The sequence below is a fragment of the Leuciscus leuciscus genome (genome assembly GCF_965113295.1).
Source record: "Leuciscus leuciscus genome assembly, chromosome: 11".
NCBI classification, from domain to species: Eukaryota; Metazoa; Chordata; class Actinopteri; order Cypriniformes; family Leuciscidae; genus Leuciscus; species Leuciscus leuciscus.
The window spans coordinates 31,091,866-31,108,987 of record NC_138735.1 but is presented as its reverse complement, the minus strand read 5'-3'; the positions used below and the strand labels follow the sequence as shown (position 1 = coordinate 31,108,987).

The window sequence follows — 17,122 nt, the reverse complement described above, 5'->3', positions numbered from 1 at the left end:
GTGGGGATGAAGGTTTAGCCTAGTACTTACAGAAACCTGGAGAAGCTCCTAAACTCCTGATTCGTTATGCAAAAAAACTCCAGTCAGGAACTCCATCTAGATTCAGTGGCAGTGGATCTAACAGTGATTTCACTCTGACCATCAGTGGAGTCCAGACTGAAGATGCTGGACATTATTACTGTCAGAGTTTCCATGTCAGCACTATCTATGTGTTCACACAGTGATAAAGAGTCGTACAAAAACCTCCGTCAGTCAGAGTCACAGTGACTGAACTGAAACTGCAGCTGCTCAAACACTATCTCACACACACACACACACACACACACACACACACACACACACACACACACACACACACACACACACACACACACACACACACTCTCAACAGAAACACAAAAATTAACTTAATATCAAATTTTCTGCACTTCATTAATATTACTGAAGATAATAAGAAATTATTTTGATCATATTTTTTTCAGATAATTGTTGGTTTATCTACACTCATACTGTAAAGTGAATCATAAACATGTTGTTGCTTGAATAGATTATTAATCATCTTCCATAAAGCCTCTGTTTAGATCATCATGTCCAAGAGTCACAGATGAACTGATTCAGAGCAAAATGAGCAGTGAAAGAGAGAAACCTTATTTAACATGATCAGATGCTCCACCGTCCCACAATCAGTCTGTCTGTAACCATTCACTGTTTTCTGGAGCATTAATTATGAATCCAGCGATGCGTCTGAGTCTCACATGAGCAGAAGACAGATCTCTCACAACAACACTTCAGTCTCGAGTCAAACACACTTAAAACATTCATAAAGATGTTATTGCTCAACACTGAAATAAAGCGTATCAGAAATGAAACTTCACTGTTATTTTTACAAGATAAAATACTGCAGTTTTACTGAGATCAGTGTTTCGGTTAGTTGTTAGTTAGTTTAAGTTGTTGCTAACTTCAAACCCACATGCTAAAACAGTTAGCTATGTTACGGCTGTTTGCGGTGAGGATAGTTTTAACAGTTCATTAAAAATATTACAACCAAACCCTTAAGATGATTCCAGTTATCAATCACATTCCCTGTTAAGACAAAATCATGTGAGTTTTTTGTTGCGCATTGAGGGATTTATGAATATGTTTCCTTTATAGTTTATGTGCATGTCTTCTTACCGGATAAAAACATCATCACCTCAATTGAGCTCATACGATTTTTTCTGCACATTTTTGAATTTATGTGCATCTCGGCATTTCCATACCACATTTTTTTTATGTGAAATTCAATCCCAAAATTCACATAAAATAGGAGGATGGCAATATAGCTAGTGACTGAACTGTTGTGTGACAGGAATTGAGTAAACACATGATCACACACAAACTGTAACAATGCGGTTGAAACATATAGGAGGAAGCAGGATCCACGTGCCGTAGTCTTTTATTAAATCAGACTCAAAATTTGACAGACTCACACCTGGTTCACACCGGACGCGGAAGCGGCGCGGAACGGAAAATCACGCGGGGTCCGGCGCCTGCCTGTTCACACCAGACGCGTATTCTTCGTGGAGGTCGACAAGCGCTTCTGCTCAGTTGTTGTTTATTCAGAGCTATTTTTTACATCATGGGTAAGTAAATAACCTCATAAAATGAATACACCATGTTTCTGTAACCAAGAAGTTTGTACACTTCTTTTATTAATCCGTTGTCGAGACACACACGCAGCCAGAGAGAGAATATGGTAGACAGTTTTTTTCTTTGTTTGTTTTCATCTTTCTAGTCTGTTTAGATACACAAATATGATCGCATTTGACACTCGCGGTATTTTAATTTGAAAATTGCTTTTATTTTGACAATTGACCGGATGTCTCGTGTTTCTTGGTGTGACTTCCTGCCGGAATGGACGCGGATCACTCGCGGTCGCGCAAAAAATAGACCAGACGCCGAAACTGGCGCTTCATGGCGCGGGCTGGCGGCGCTCCGCGTCTGGTGTGAACGACACCATAGGTTAACATGGGCGCCGAAAGGAAGCGGCCTCCGTTCCGCGCCGCTTTCGCGCCGCTTCTGCATCCGGTGTGAACCCGGCCTCGGACTCAGACTCAGACTCAGACTCAGACTAGGGAACAGGACAACCAACATACACCGTTAAGAACTCAAAGACTGAACTAGACATTACTAGAACTAGAACTAGGCTTAAATACACATGCAAACAAGCTTAACAAGATAACAAGGGGGCGTGGCTAATCAGAAACACCTGGGAAGACTAATAAACAAGAAAAACTACAAAGGACTACAAAACATGGCACAGGACAGGAATTGACAAAAAGTCCACACAAGACAGGAATTATGACAGAGTCCCCCACTTCAGGAGCGGATTCCAGACGCTCCTCAGGACACAGTCCAGGAGGGTGGTGGAGTGGAGTCTTGGGGAGGGATGGAGGGATGGAGGGCCAGGCCCGTGCAGGGGAATGGGAACAGGACCTGGCAATGGCGAGCCTGGGCCGAGGAGCGTGGGCGGCGCTGGCTGTGACATTAGACTTGTTCGACTTCATGCAGCTCTGCGCAGACCAATCGGCGGCTGACTTGAAGCAGTGCATGATGGTTCGAAATTTTGTCTGACTTGATACAGCGCCGACGCCACGTGACAGTGACGTGTGCCATCAAAGTACCGCGAGAGCGATTCGAGAGTAGGCGGAGAACTCAGCCAGCGCAGCTTCTCAAGAGTGGCTGCACTGGGCTGCAGGAGGGCTGATGACGACACAGCTGTTCCACGATTGGGCGGATTCACCGCATGACAACGATCACATTTGTTTCGTGTTTATTCGAACACCTTTAGTTCCTCTAAAGCTCACAAATCAGTTTTTTATAACAGTATACACTATTTTCATGTAGTTGCGATGTTATATTGTGTCATGTTTATCAAATTAAAACTGATTAAAAATCGTAGACTCCACTTCATTGATAGTAGCTTATGATGAACTTTATTCTTGTTCAAACAGACGCTGTATGAAGCAGTAACCTACATAAAGTATTGAATGAAAATGTCTCTGAAACATCTGTGTATTATTTGGCAAATATTGCATTTATTTCACTTCGGCTGTGGTAAAGTATGCAAACACCACGTGAGCGGTCACAACGGGAACCAGAAAGTGTCCGACTTCACGTCTCTGTTTGCAGCTCCTCCCCGCCTGCACGCGGTTACTCTCGCCGATCGGTTACATCCAGCCGCAGCCGATGTCCAACACACCTATAGTCATTTTCCTCACATATACAGATAGACTGAAGCATATCTCCATCAATTATGCAGCTGACACTCGGACCATGAAGTTAGGCACGTTGTGACCTTCCAGGTCGCAGATTTGGGTTGCTGGGCGCCAGCATGTCCCGAACAACAACTCAGTCAATCTCCAATAATGCCAGTGGTTCCTTAACCTGTAACCAAGAAGACTAACACACACACTGACACACAGCTTTTCCAAGGTTGGATTTATTATAAACAGGAGAGTCGTCTCAAAACATGAAGATAATGCGTTCTTTCTCTCAAGGAGAGGAACACTTTAGTCTAACTGGAAAGTAAGGCTTTAACAAAGAAATGGTCCCTTAAACTATTGGCTTCAGTGACCACTATATGTTTTAAAGGTCCTGTTCTTCGTAATCCCATTTTTCAAACTTTAGTTAGTGTGTAATGTTGCTGTTAGAGCATAAATAATACCTGTAAAATTATTTGAGGGACTACATCCCTCTACTTCCTGCTTTAATGACGTCACTAGAACAGTTTTTTGACTAACCTCCGCCCACAGGAATACACAAAAAAAGGGGGCGTGGTCTTGTTGCGCTCCCACGGAGAAGAGGAAGAGTTGCGTTTGTAGAGTGTGTTTGTCACCTTGTCGTCGAGACACTGTTATTTTCATCCCGGAGTCAAATCACCTTTGTTTGGCCTTCCCTGAGCGCATGCATCTCCACATTATGGTAAGAGGCGTGACCTTTCCAGGCAACGTGCGCTAAGCTGCTGTCGAATCACAACACAGGAACCGCTGGCACAATCAGAACTCGTTACGTATTTCTGAAGGAGGGACTTCATAGAACAAGGAAGTCATCAGCCCGTTTTTAGGACAGTGAAAATACAGATAAGTAAATTGTGTGAAAAATACTGTTTTTTTACACGCGAAACATGAACACATGTTATATTGCACACTGTAAACACAATCAAAGCTTCAAAAACACAGGAAAAACGGGAACTTTAACACGTTGAAGACCTTTCTCAAACACAAAACATGTCCCTATTTCATTTCTGGAAGCCGGGCTAAATGAGCAAGCACTGTTACTGCATTCAGATATAAAATACAGACATTAAAGAAAATGGAAAAAAAACATTTCAGTGATCACACTGGTAACTTCTATAACAAAGTAAAATCTCCAGAGAAGTCATTCAACTCATTTGATATTTAGAAGGAAAAATATTGATTAATACCTTGATTATAATCACTCATTACATATACATTGAAGCAGCAGTGGATTCCAATACACCCCCTTCACACACACACACACACACAAACACACACTCAAAACTGACTTATGACTGAAAACTGCCACCATATGTTTTTGAGCTTTTTCAAGTAGCTTTATCTTTCCCTCAAAGTTTATCAAGATAATAATAAAGATATTACTCATCATAACTGTTCTATCAAAACTACTGACTCTATCACTCATCTCAATGCATTGTTAATGATTAAAGCAATTTTAATACATTCTGATGACCTGTGACCTCTGGAATGACCTTTGCCCTGTAATGAAGTTCACAGTGACATACTAGTGTAGCAACTCTGTCATTTGAATCATCAGAAAGCCTGAAGCTTCAGACTCATGAATACATGTTTATGACTCGTAACATGGAAAAAATCTCCTAAACACTGTTATGATTTATGAGCATCATGTGTTGGAATCCTTACACAGATTTACATAGAGATGATTTGCATCGCAGCACATCGTGTGTGTGTGTGTGTGAGTGTGTGTGTGTGTGTGTGTGTGTGTGTGTGTGTGTGTGTGTGTGTGTGTGTGTGTGTGTGTGTGTGCGCTTCAGGAGGATTTATAACTCTGAGTTTGAACACTGAGAATCTAAACCATCAGCAACCATGAGCTTCATCATCTTCATCTTCATCTGGATGTTCTCCAGCTGTTTCACAGGTGAGGAAATATGAAGTTAATCTGCACTATTTTAACTGATTAACAGTGCTTGAAATATTATCCAAATATGTCATTCTGAATGTTTATTTATTCTTCTTGATGTAGAATCAGTCGGTGAACCGACAGTCACTCAGACGCCTGCAGTGAAATCTGTTCAACTAAGAGACACATTTACTATATCCTGTAAAACCAGTCCTGAAGTCTATCAGGGTTGGGGTAATCAGCCTCTATCCTGGTACTTACAGAAACCTGGAGAAGCTCCTAAACTCCTGATTTATTTGGCAAACACCCTCCAGGCAGGAACTCCATCTAGATTCAGTGGCAGTGGATCTAACAGTGATTTCACTCTGACCATCAGTGGAGTCCAGACTGAAGATGCTGGACATTATTACTGTCAGAGTTACCACTGGATCAACAGTAAAGATGTGATCACACAGTGATAAAGAGTCGTACAAAAACCTCCGTCAGTCAGAGTCACAGTGACTGAACTGAAACTGCAGCTGCTCATACACTTTCTCTCACACACACACACACACACACACACACACACACACACACACGTTTTCAAATACACATATCTAAACATTCTTCAATAAATTTTTTCTCTCTATATATTTTACTCACATAAAGCAAGTTTTAACCAACAAAATAAATTTGAGCAGAGCTTGTCTTTGATTTACATTCTGCTCCTGATGGATTGTCTCTTGTTGCCCCCTGTTGGTCACTGGTCTCATGTGCACCACATATTCACAATACATGTTACAGTTTGTTTCGATTGCTAAACGACAGTGGGCACAACTGGAGTCACATGTGCAAAACTCTAACTACAGTCTGCACAGCAGCAGTTCATGTGGACCAAACTCTAGTTCGTTTTTCATTGCTTGAACACAGTTTTCAAAACTCTACACACTTATCCCATGACTTTAACCACAACCTGCACAACACTGTGGATTTACAGCACTTTGTTCAAATGCTAAAACACTGCTGTCAAAACTGTGAACCACACATTCAAAACAGAATAGATTTCAGCCTTGTGCCTTTCAAACACTGATGATTGCAATTTCAGCTGAAAGGCTAAGCAGGTGTCTTGTTTTAGACGTGTTAGTGAACAGATAGATAGATAGATAGATAGATAGATAGATAGATAGATAGATAGATAGATAGATAGATAGATAGATAGATAGATATAGGTAGAGCTCAGATAGACTAATTTTGGAAATGGAACAAGGAAGACGGGTTTTGATGGGAACTGATGTTGATGAAAACCTGTGGCCTGATGCTAGAGAGAGGCAGGATTAGCCCCTCAATTATTTGTTCGAATTACAGTATGTACTTTTAGTTTCTACCTTTTTTTCTCATTACTCTAATTCCGTAAATTATTACAGACTATAGAAGCAAACTAATTTTAATTTACTTTAAAGAATTATGTTCTAAAAATGTTAATAAATCATATGAAAGAATGTCACTCTTTTCTTTGAAGAAAATATTACTTTGTATGAAGTCACTGAAATTGTTCAAACTGTAAAGATGTAAAAGTTAGTATTTTCTGTATTGGTGTTTGATCCTAGTGTTTTTCCTCTCAGTGTGTTCTGAGTGACAGTGTGTGTTATCTCGGGGTTGTGTATAGTGTTTGGCTGCACATTGACCTATTGTAGAGTTAACTAAAGTTATCATGAGCAAAGTAATGTTTGAAGTGAATGTCATAATAACATGTCAGTAGACCGAGAAGATTTTAAATCGAGCGGTTCATTCATAAATGCGTAAGATCTTACCTTCATGCTGTGGAAATACAAACCAGAAGACATTTATTTTTAGACAGGAATGAAAACGAGGCTGTGAGGGATATAAGTACAGTGAGTTTAATGGATCGCACTGTTGTTTAACATACCGATTGTTCAAATGAGGAAACTTCTTTTCGAAAAAAGGCAGTAGATTAAAAACTCCTTAATTTGACCTTTATACAATGAGTGCCATCCAAAATCACATACTATACTATATACTAAATAGTAGGCAAAAAACAGCATGTGACAAAAGAAGAACTCATAAGAGAGTAGGCAAAAAGTACCCGGATGACCTACTACTTCGTCACATGATAATGACAACATGGCGGATGTATTTCTGGATTATATTCATATATAGAATGTACTTTTTTAGCAGTCGTGAAGTAATTACTTGTTCAAAATAAGCACCTACTCAAGAGATTTCAGACACAGACCAAGTCTATCCCTCGTTTATAACAGCCTCGTTTTCATCTGTTACATTCAATGGCGTCTAACCTGACAAATGTCTTTTTATTTAGGGTCGTACCTTTAACTCTATTGTTGAACCGTTCAGTGGCCCTGTTAGCCTGAGGGTAATAAACACTGTCTTTATGTTCTTTATTCCCTGTGTTTTCACAAAATCAGCAAAGGTTTCCTTCTCGAGAAATTTTAGAAGTTACTGATGAAGCAAAACCAACTTCTGGCCATTTGCTGAAATAGTCAATCAGTGTTATTGCAATCTAACAGTCAGTATCTCCCTTCTCGAGAGGTTGAAATGGGCCATTTGGTGAACCCACTGGCTGCACTGGAACTGTGAATGTTTTGGCTGATTTATCACTGGCCTGGCCGGTCACACATGCAGAGAGGATTGTGTGAACAAGATCGTCCATTCGTGGCCAGCAATACAACTCCCTCAGACACTGTTCGGTTCGCACCCATAGACTGTAAATAAAGATGGACGACGCACCTTCACTCTCTTCTATTGTAGAAATGCGAAGTCCCAATATGGCGGTGATTTGAGCGGTGATTTGAGACCTGATTCTGCGCAGTCGTGAGAGTGAGAGTCCCGTCCACACTCCCGCAGAATCGATTAGTCCAGTTCACAGCAGAACAACTTATATCGGTGTGAAATAAACAGTTATGGACGGTTAAAGTTGAAGCTCCAATTTCCCCCCGAAACCCCCCCAAAGTGACTACTTCGTTTAGAGAAGCTGTCAATCACAGCTGTCAATCATGGCGTCACATTCCCGTTTTTATAGCATCAAATAACTAACTAAGACCAAACTTATTTAAAAAACCGAACACTTAAACTTACATCAGCGTAACAAAAACTACCTAAAATGACAGAAAACATATTTGGAAAAAAAATAGTTTGAAGTGTAATTTAATGGTTTAGTTTGTCACACATTCCTTTCGATTACATGGAGAGGACGGAGTTAATGAGCTGTACTGGGACCAACCACCTGGGGGCGATCAAGACGTTTGGCTTCAATTTTCAGGACTTGTGTGCAACTAACACCAGAGGGGCAGTGTTTCGGAAAACACTGAAGTTTCCCCGGGCGCCGCCATTGATTAGCGGACCATCACCTGCTGTTAGCATCCCATTGACTCCCATTCATGTTGGCGTCACTTTGACAGCGAATAACTTTACATCTGAGGCGTTTAAAGACTCCATTTGTCCATTATTTATTTCTAAAGAAACACGAAAATCTATAAAAGGCTCCATTACCTTGTATCTTACGTTATGGCCCCGTAGAAGCCGTTTTTGTAAAAATAGGCTAACGATTGCGTCATAACCACACGACTCTCTGTCGCACAGTAGAGAGATTACCGTATGGACAGGAGGTGAAGCTCGCAGTCAATCGGGGGGACGTGGAGGCAAAATGACAAAATAATTAATCAGAATACTTAGCAAAAGTTTCTCCTGCTCCTAGCTCATGGACACCTCCTACTCACACTCTCCGTCTCTGCAAGATTCGGAAGGGAATGATTCAGATTTCTCTTGGCACAGCTACAAGAAGACAGACGGGTTGTGCTACGTCGTCAAGCTCAGTTTGAGTCTGGAAGTGAGAGCTTCTAATTGACTTCACTTTTCTCCATTGAATCCAATGGGGTCGCTGTGTCCAAAATATACTGTCTATGACTAGCACTAACGATGCTTCCGAAATTGTCTAACTTTTTTGAATAAGTAATTACTCCACGACCGCTAAAAAAGTACATTCTATAGTATTAATGAGTGTAGTATGAATGTAATCTGGACGTACTATATTGGCCATGTTGTCATTATCATGTGATCTACCAGTGTCGGTTGCGTCGCTTCACTGTAGTCGGTCAATCTGGGGACTTGTACTGTAAATTCGGACATACTTCTTTTGTCACATACTGCTTTTCACCCATATATAGTAGTGAAGTTTGTGATTTCTGATTCAGCTTAAATCTTTATTCTTTTACGTCGCATTACTCAACACAGTTTCTCACTAGAGCCTGAAGTGCTGCAGTTCCACATTATTACATCTGTTATAGTGAGCAATTACTATGAATTGAACACCAAGTATTGTATACTTCTCAACACAACAGATCTGTACTGTGACGGACGGGTTTGACTCGAATATGCTCTGAATCAGAGAAAACTGAATGTGTAAACTGATATGAAATCAAACAAACCATATATTGTTTGTTTTGTACAATACACTATATATGATAAAGTCAATGTAACAAAGATGTTTTTGAGCCTTTTTCAAGTAGGCCTAGCTATCATCTCAAGCTTACAATGAATTTATTACTCATAACTCATTTTAGCAGAAGTGAAACTGCTCCAGTTCAGAGCGTTGAACCAGTAAAAGAGTGAAACTGTGAGTTTGAGGTGAAAATCTCATTTGCATTGTCAGGTTTAGTGATTGTGACGGTCTCAGAATAGAGCAGCTCGTCTCCAGTGACCATGTTCAAACCCCAAGAGCTTCATTTCACATTTACTGCTGAATGCAGCTGTTCTCAACTATTACAATTAGGGGTGTAACGAGACCCTTATGTCACCATCCTGAACTCACAATACCATATTATTGCCATACTCCATCAAAATGGTACATTTGGTTTAACATTGTGTGTGTAAATGAATAGGCTTGGACTTGGTGCTGATAACCCAATGCACAGGACAATAGAGACACCAGAATAACAATATTCATGATTCTGAAGCTGAAAATACAGAATTATTTCAGACGAATATGCTTGATGTCTCTGACTAGATATATCTAAAATAATGTAGGCCACTTTTTACTGGTAACATCAGACATTTGGCATTATCAGGACCCACAAATATTCCCCCATTGCATTATTATACATTATTTTTAACATTATATACAGTAGTTTAATGTAGTAGTGACACGAAAACCCTGTAAACTTCCTAAACTTTCATTTTGTGTGAATAATACGCTACATATTGTCACTATCCACTGTAATTATTGTTACACCCCTAATTACAATCAATCAAAAGCCGCTGAAACTTTAGTGCAGGACTTTGAAGGAACGACACACTGATCAATGATGCAGTCCAACACAAATGTGCGCTTGCGTTCAGATGAAGCTTTATTGAATGAACAGCAATGGCAGCACATTGACAGACTGCTTCAGTATTGAGCTGTAAATCACGTGACGCTCAGATACGCTGGTCTTCACTGGAGAAACATCAGCACTCGGAGCTCTTGAGGAACGAGGCCTCGTGAGCAGCTCCGGCATGTGTTCCTCTGCAGACGAAGCGCTCTGTGTCTTCCCAGCGTGCTTTGCTGAGGCTCAGGACGCTGCTGCGACTGTAGAGACCGTCCCGCTCGCTCTCTGCGCTGGTCTGAACCCCCTCGGTGACCTCTGACCCGTCCAGCGTCCAGCTCACCGTCGCCCCCTGTGGAGAGTAAGAGCTGAGCAGGCAGAGCAGAGCGGAGGAGTCTCCAGAGATCAGCAGAGAAGAGGGAGACAGCAGAGACACGGAGGGAGACACGGAGGGACCCGCTGGACACACACACACACACACACACACACACACAGTTAGATGTCAGACATGGTCATATAGTAGAAATCACAATCATTTTATCTTTACAGAAATTCCACAAAACTGCTTTCATTCATAAACCACAAATATCCTGAATTCAGTTTAAAAATATTCTCAGTTAAATCAATATTCACTAGTAGGGGAGCGCGGGGCACAACGTAACACAGGGCTAGTTGTAACACACTTGTTTTAAATACTTCCACTCATACTAGGATGACGAAACTTCACTGTAAAAAAAAAAATTACATCCCCAAGTCAAAATTTTCTAGTGACTGGTCATATCTAAATTTTTCAATTAGTCTGACGTATTATTTCTCATTGAGCCAATGTTAACAGACTACAAGAATTGCACTTGGGCCAATTTAACAATTTAGATGTGATCAGTCACTAGAAAATTTTGACTTGGAGAGGCTAGAATTTTTTTACAGTGTTGGTGTATTTACTAGTTGCCATATCAACACTATATAGAGAAAAAAATTGCGCCAAAAAAAAATAATCTCTATTTTTTGTGTTTATTTAAAATTAGACAAATCTGATATTATTTTAGATCAGATAACATTTTAAGCTGTCATATGTTATGTTACAATGTGCCCCTCACATGTTACAATGTACCCCACCTATGGGGCATGTTGTCACATTTCACTTCCATTCTTTCGGGGTATATCAAGAAAAAAGTATATACTGTATTAATAAAACAAAAACACATAATTGTACTAGACATGTGGGAAATGAATGTGGGAAAAAATAAATACTCTGAACCATAAGTAGATTTACACAAACTGAGAAAGTGTTACTTTGTGCCCCGCTCTCCCCTACTAAAAAATGTATCATGCAATTCTAAATATAAATCAGTTCTGTAAAGCAGACATGATATACAGCGAATCTTACTGTAATTTGATATTTTCTGAATAATCATTCATTATTAATTGTATTTTGAAAAATCATAATTATCAGCAAATTTCGTTCAACTAATGAATTTTTCAAATCGTTCTATTTGTCTGATGACGACGCCTAAAAAAGAATTATTAATTGTATTTTGAAAAATTCTTAAGACTCTCACAATCATAATTATCAGCAAATTTCATTTCAAATGATGAATTTTTCAAATTAAAAAATATAATTATTTTATCCGTATAATCCAACTTTTGTGTCATGGATTTCAAAAATTTACCAAGAATTATGGACACAATTATGTACTTTAAAAAAAAACTGAATATGACAGAAAATATAACAATATAATATTACAATAATATTGCAATCAACATATTAAAAAACATTGAATGTTAGCAATTATAATATATGAAATTACTCGTGTAAAAAGACTATTTTAAAATATATGAAATATGCTTTGAATTAAAAAAAGATAAACGTGATAAAATCTCAGGGAATAAAAGTGTTTTTTGTAAAATAACAGACAAATTTAAAGAAATTGTGAAATAATCAAATTCACCATGCAGTTTGCAGATTGCAGTAATTTTTTTTATTTTATTTTTTTATATATTTTTAATCTTGTTGCCAAATGCTTGCTAAAATAACCTGAAAACAAAACAAATACAATAAAATAAATCATTTTTAGAGAATTGAAGAGACTTACTGATCGTCAGTTTAGTTCCTCCACCGAAAGTGTACCACAGTGTTTCATTCTAGTGAAAGAGTCGTACAAAAACCTCCGTCACACTCAAACGAACACACACTCCAGCAGAGAAAGAGATGAACAACACACACACACACACACACACACACACACACACACACACACACACACACACACACACACACACACACACACACACACACACTGATGTGAGACTCAGATCTTCTCAACATCAACCATGATTGATCAAAAAATATCCACAAAATCTTCATCTTTAAAAATAGTCTAAAGAATTAATCTTAAAAATAAATACTTGATATTGAATGAAGGCTGAAATCCTTTGTTTCATAATCAGTCCTGAAATACATTCATCACATTTACAAACACATGTGATATAAACTCTGCTAATTCTATTGTCCTGCTTTATAATGAAATCTTCAGCCAGATTTAGATGGTCATTCTCTATTGGATGACATTTGACCTGTTATACAGTATCATGGATGATATAAATCTGCAGCACAGGTATTAAATTCTCTCAGCATCAAAGTCTGAATGAAACTGATCATTAAAACAGTGTTTAGAGCGAGAAGATCGACCCAAAATAACATGAAGTAAATCATGAGTTTCTGTTTCTGAAAATGATCCACAGAAGTTTATTAGCAAAGACACTAAAAGACAAAACAGTGTTTCTTCTGTCTTCAGGGAAATGATGTGGAGTGTGTTTGCATATTGATCAGATCTTCAGTGTGTGAGAGTGTTTATAGTGCTGTGAGTTTAACACTTCATCACTGACACACACAACAATCTTCATCAACATGACCTTCATCATCATCTTCATCTGGACTCTCACAGCGTTTGCTCAAGGTTTGTGGAGCACAAGTTTGATATTAATTCATTTCTTCAAGTATATTGTCAAAGTTTTGAGTGTATTTTCTTCTTGTTGTGTTTCAGAGTGTAGAGGACAGATCACCGTCACTCAGAGTCCCTCAATAACAGCAGAACAACCAGGAGGAACTGTGAATATCAACTGTACAACCAGCAGTGATGTGTACAGTTACATTGGTGGGGATGTTTTAAACTGGTACTTACAGAAACCTGGAGAAGCTCCTAAACTCCTGATTTATTGGACCAACAACCTCGAGTCAGGAACTCCATCTAGATTCAGTGGCAGTGGATCTAACAGTGATTTCACTCTGACCATCAGTGGAGTCCAGACTGAAGATGCTGGACATTATTACTGTCAGAGTTTACACAGTGGTGATGTGATCACACAGTGATAAAGAGTCGTACAAAAACCTCCGTCAGTCAGAGTCACAGTGACTGAACTGAAACTGCAGCTGCTCAAAGGAGGATCTGAAATAACATCGTCACACTTGCATCTGAAATAAAATCATCTAAATTAATCTGACACTCTTAATAATTATAGAGTTCAGAAAGAGATTTTGTGCTCTTATAGATCAGTGACACATTTGAGATCTGAGTGATTTCAGTTTGCCCTAGTTGCCTCCTTGTGACACTGTCACATTAATTTAAGTGTTCCTTTGAAAACAGAAATGCTTATGATTGCTCAGGAGGTATTATATTGGTTCACATAATGTTTATGTATGATGAATGATACTCCTGTGTATTCCTGTGTGATATGCTTAGCTTCCACTGTGTATGTTGGTAAGAGGGGATGTCTCTTTAAGGCTCGGCCGCCCGCACTTACTATGAAGGCGTGCCTAAGCTTATGAATGGAGGGTGATTCAGGAAGGGGGAGAGGTGTTTTGAATTCATGGCGCCAGCAATGTTTGCTGCAGCTATAAGATTTAAAGCTTGTTCCTTATGGTTTGATAGTATTTTCAAACGTTACTTTAAGAGACTGCTTTAATGGTGGAGAGAGGACAGAAAATCATTCAACCACCTGGATTTTTCACTCGTGTACACATCTCTGGCAAACGGATTATTCTCACAGACTAATTTGTTCCTTTTTTGTGTGTGTGTGGATTACTTTTTTGTCTCGTTCCGATCGAGGATCACCTCCATGGACTAATGGACTAAACGTTTCCCGGTTGGAAAGACGGTAGCGAGCTCATGAGGCAGCCTGGACATTTTTTCTAACTTATTTTTCCTGTATGGGGTGTTTGAAGGTGGTGAGTGCACGGGATAATTGTTTCATTATAATATACTGCGCTCAGAGCGTCATTCAATTGAGCCGTTTTGTGTGTTTTATGTTTATGGTGTTCAGCGCCGTCTGAATATTATTGTTTTCTTTTATGCTGTGTGACTTGTTCACTATCATACATCTGCTCGTGCTAATTTATATGTTAGAGAAGGCATTGATGTATGTGACATTATTGGAGCTTTGGTGATATTCGCCATTATTGCATTCATTCAAAAGAATCTCCTTGTGCGTTTATAGCAACACTGCTGTTTAAAAATAATATTTGAGGGCGGATTGTTACAGATGGTGGCCCGTACGGGGAATGAAATGTAAGTTTGTTGATTTTGCTTTATTACCAGAGCTATGTGAATATTGTTTACCGGTATATATATATTAATTATATTTTGAATATTTGATGAATACTTCCCCTGAGCAATCTTTGCACATATTATACTCTGTGTGATATTGCATTTAAAAAAAAAAAAAAAATGACAGAGATAAGAGTCGCACAACTTGTGGAGCTTGATGAAGTCCAGGATGAAATATCTGAGCATGACACCAGGGCCTCTACACCTATGTCAGAGCATGGGGCTAGTGAACAGCACCATGAAGCAAGGGGAGATGCATGGGTCACTAGGAGAAATCCTGTGGGGGAAGTAACATCCCTGATTAGTTCACTTTATATCTCAGATCCAGAAGAGAATGAACAAAGCATTGGAGATGAGGGAGACACATCTTATCTCACACTTCCCGTTCTTACTACTATTACCAATGATTTGGGATCAGTCATGGACAGATTAGATACACTTGAGACTGACTTTAGAGATTCGATTAATAGTGCATTGAACAGAGAAGTGGGCATAAGGAGTTATGTTAACAGAAGTGTTGAGGTGCTTGAGCAATGCATGATATCAACATTAAAACAGTTTGAGGAAAAATTAGTGGATTGCTTGCAAAGGCGTGATGAAAAGTGGAAAGCAGAACATGAACGTCTGAAGCGAGCCAGCCGTGTTGCTCTCCCTAGGTCTCTTTCACGCACAGGAGTTACTCTTCTTCCACCCCATACCCGCTCTACTCCTGCCCAAGCTTCATCCAGTGCTTTCATACAAACTGCAGCTCCTCTGGGTATAGACGCACCTGTAATGAGCCCGTCTATCAGCAGAATCACTCCATCTCGGCTTAACAACATGACAGCTCCTGACATGGCGGCTGGTTCTGACAATATTGATCAGTCTTCAAATCCTTATGCTCGAGTGTTCATTCCGTGCCCACCAGTTCCATCCGGTGCACCGCTTCAGACACCATTCAATGGAGCACTTTCTCATCCACCTATACAGTCTTTCATGCCAAGCACCAGTATCTCACCTTCGTTGGGTGTTTCATGTAGTCAAGGCATCAGACCACCTGTGGTTTATTCACGACCAGCTATTCAGATGGAATTTCCTTCATTTAGTGGATCTAGGGAGGTGGCCGATGTTCTCAACTTTGTTGACCGCTGCGAAACATTCTTTGCAGTACGGCCATTGTCTGATGCAGAGCTAATAGGCGCTCTATCTAACACTCTTAAAGGGCCAGTACATAGCTGGTGGATGGTGGCGAAACACAGGGTGAACAACTGGTCTGAGTTTAAGAAAGCCTTTATGGATGCCTTTCTCCCCCCTGATTACCTCACCGAGGTAGAAGAAAAGCTCAGGGACATGGTCCAGTTGCCTGATCAGTGTCTGAGGGATTTTGCTTACGATTACCGGGCTCTCTGTTTACGGTGGAAGCCAGACATCACAGAAACCGAGTTGGTGCGCAAAATCCTTAATAACTGCAACCCTCGAATAGCTGGTTGTCTCCGGGGTACGGTAACAAACGTGGACCAGTTGGTTCAGACTGGCACCTTGGTGGAGAAAGACTGCACATCATCTAAGGAATACTGGGGGAAAGTGGACCAGCAAAAGGCCAAGGAAAAGGGCTTAAGGAAGACCCAGGACAAGGGACCTGTTAAAGAGTTCAAGAAACCTGCTGATGTGGTGACAGTAGTGCAGCTAGGACGGAAATCTCCAATGGTGCTCCTCCATGTTCCAATAGAAGTGAGGGGAAGACAGTGTCATGCGGTGTTTGACACAGGATGTACTTACTCACTTATGCGGCAGAGTCTCTGGCTGGAGCTGGCTCGCGATGGTGAGAGACTGAAGCCGAGTGACAATCAAAACTTTGCCTTGGCCGATGGGAAGACTTATGGTGCTGTGGGGAAGACACAGATGGTGTACGTCTGGCATGAGGTGATATGGACGCTGGAGATATTCGTCATGGCTGACAACCACTTGGCTTTCCCTATCATTCTTGGTTTGGATTTCCTCAGAAAAACCTCTACCATCATTAATATGGGAGACCACACTTATGGGGTGAAAGGACCCAGG

At 40.1% G+C, this 17,122-nt stretch overlaps 3 gene segments (V, D, J or C); 2 read left to right on the top strand and 1 right to left on the bottom strand.

Annotated features, from left to right (window-relative positions):
- The window catches only part of LOC309508960 (immunoglobulin kappa variable 4-1-like), a 112,539-nt gene that overhangs the window by 48,686 nt on the left and 46,731 nt on the right, over window positions 1-17,122 (top strand).
- On the top strand, window positions 5,086-5,659 carry LOC309508962 (Ig kappa chain V region K29-213-like). The segment is given in 2 exons: window positions 5,086-5,178; window positions 5,284-5,659.
- The window catches only part of LOC309508938 (Ig kappa chain V-III region MOPC 63-like), a 169,836-nt gene continuing 163,211 nt past the window's right edge, over window positions 10,498-17,122 (bottom strand). The window contains exon 4 of the V gene segment in view: window positions 10,498-10,937.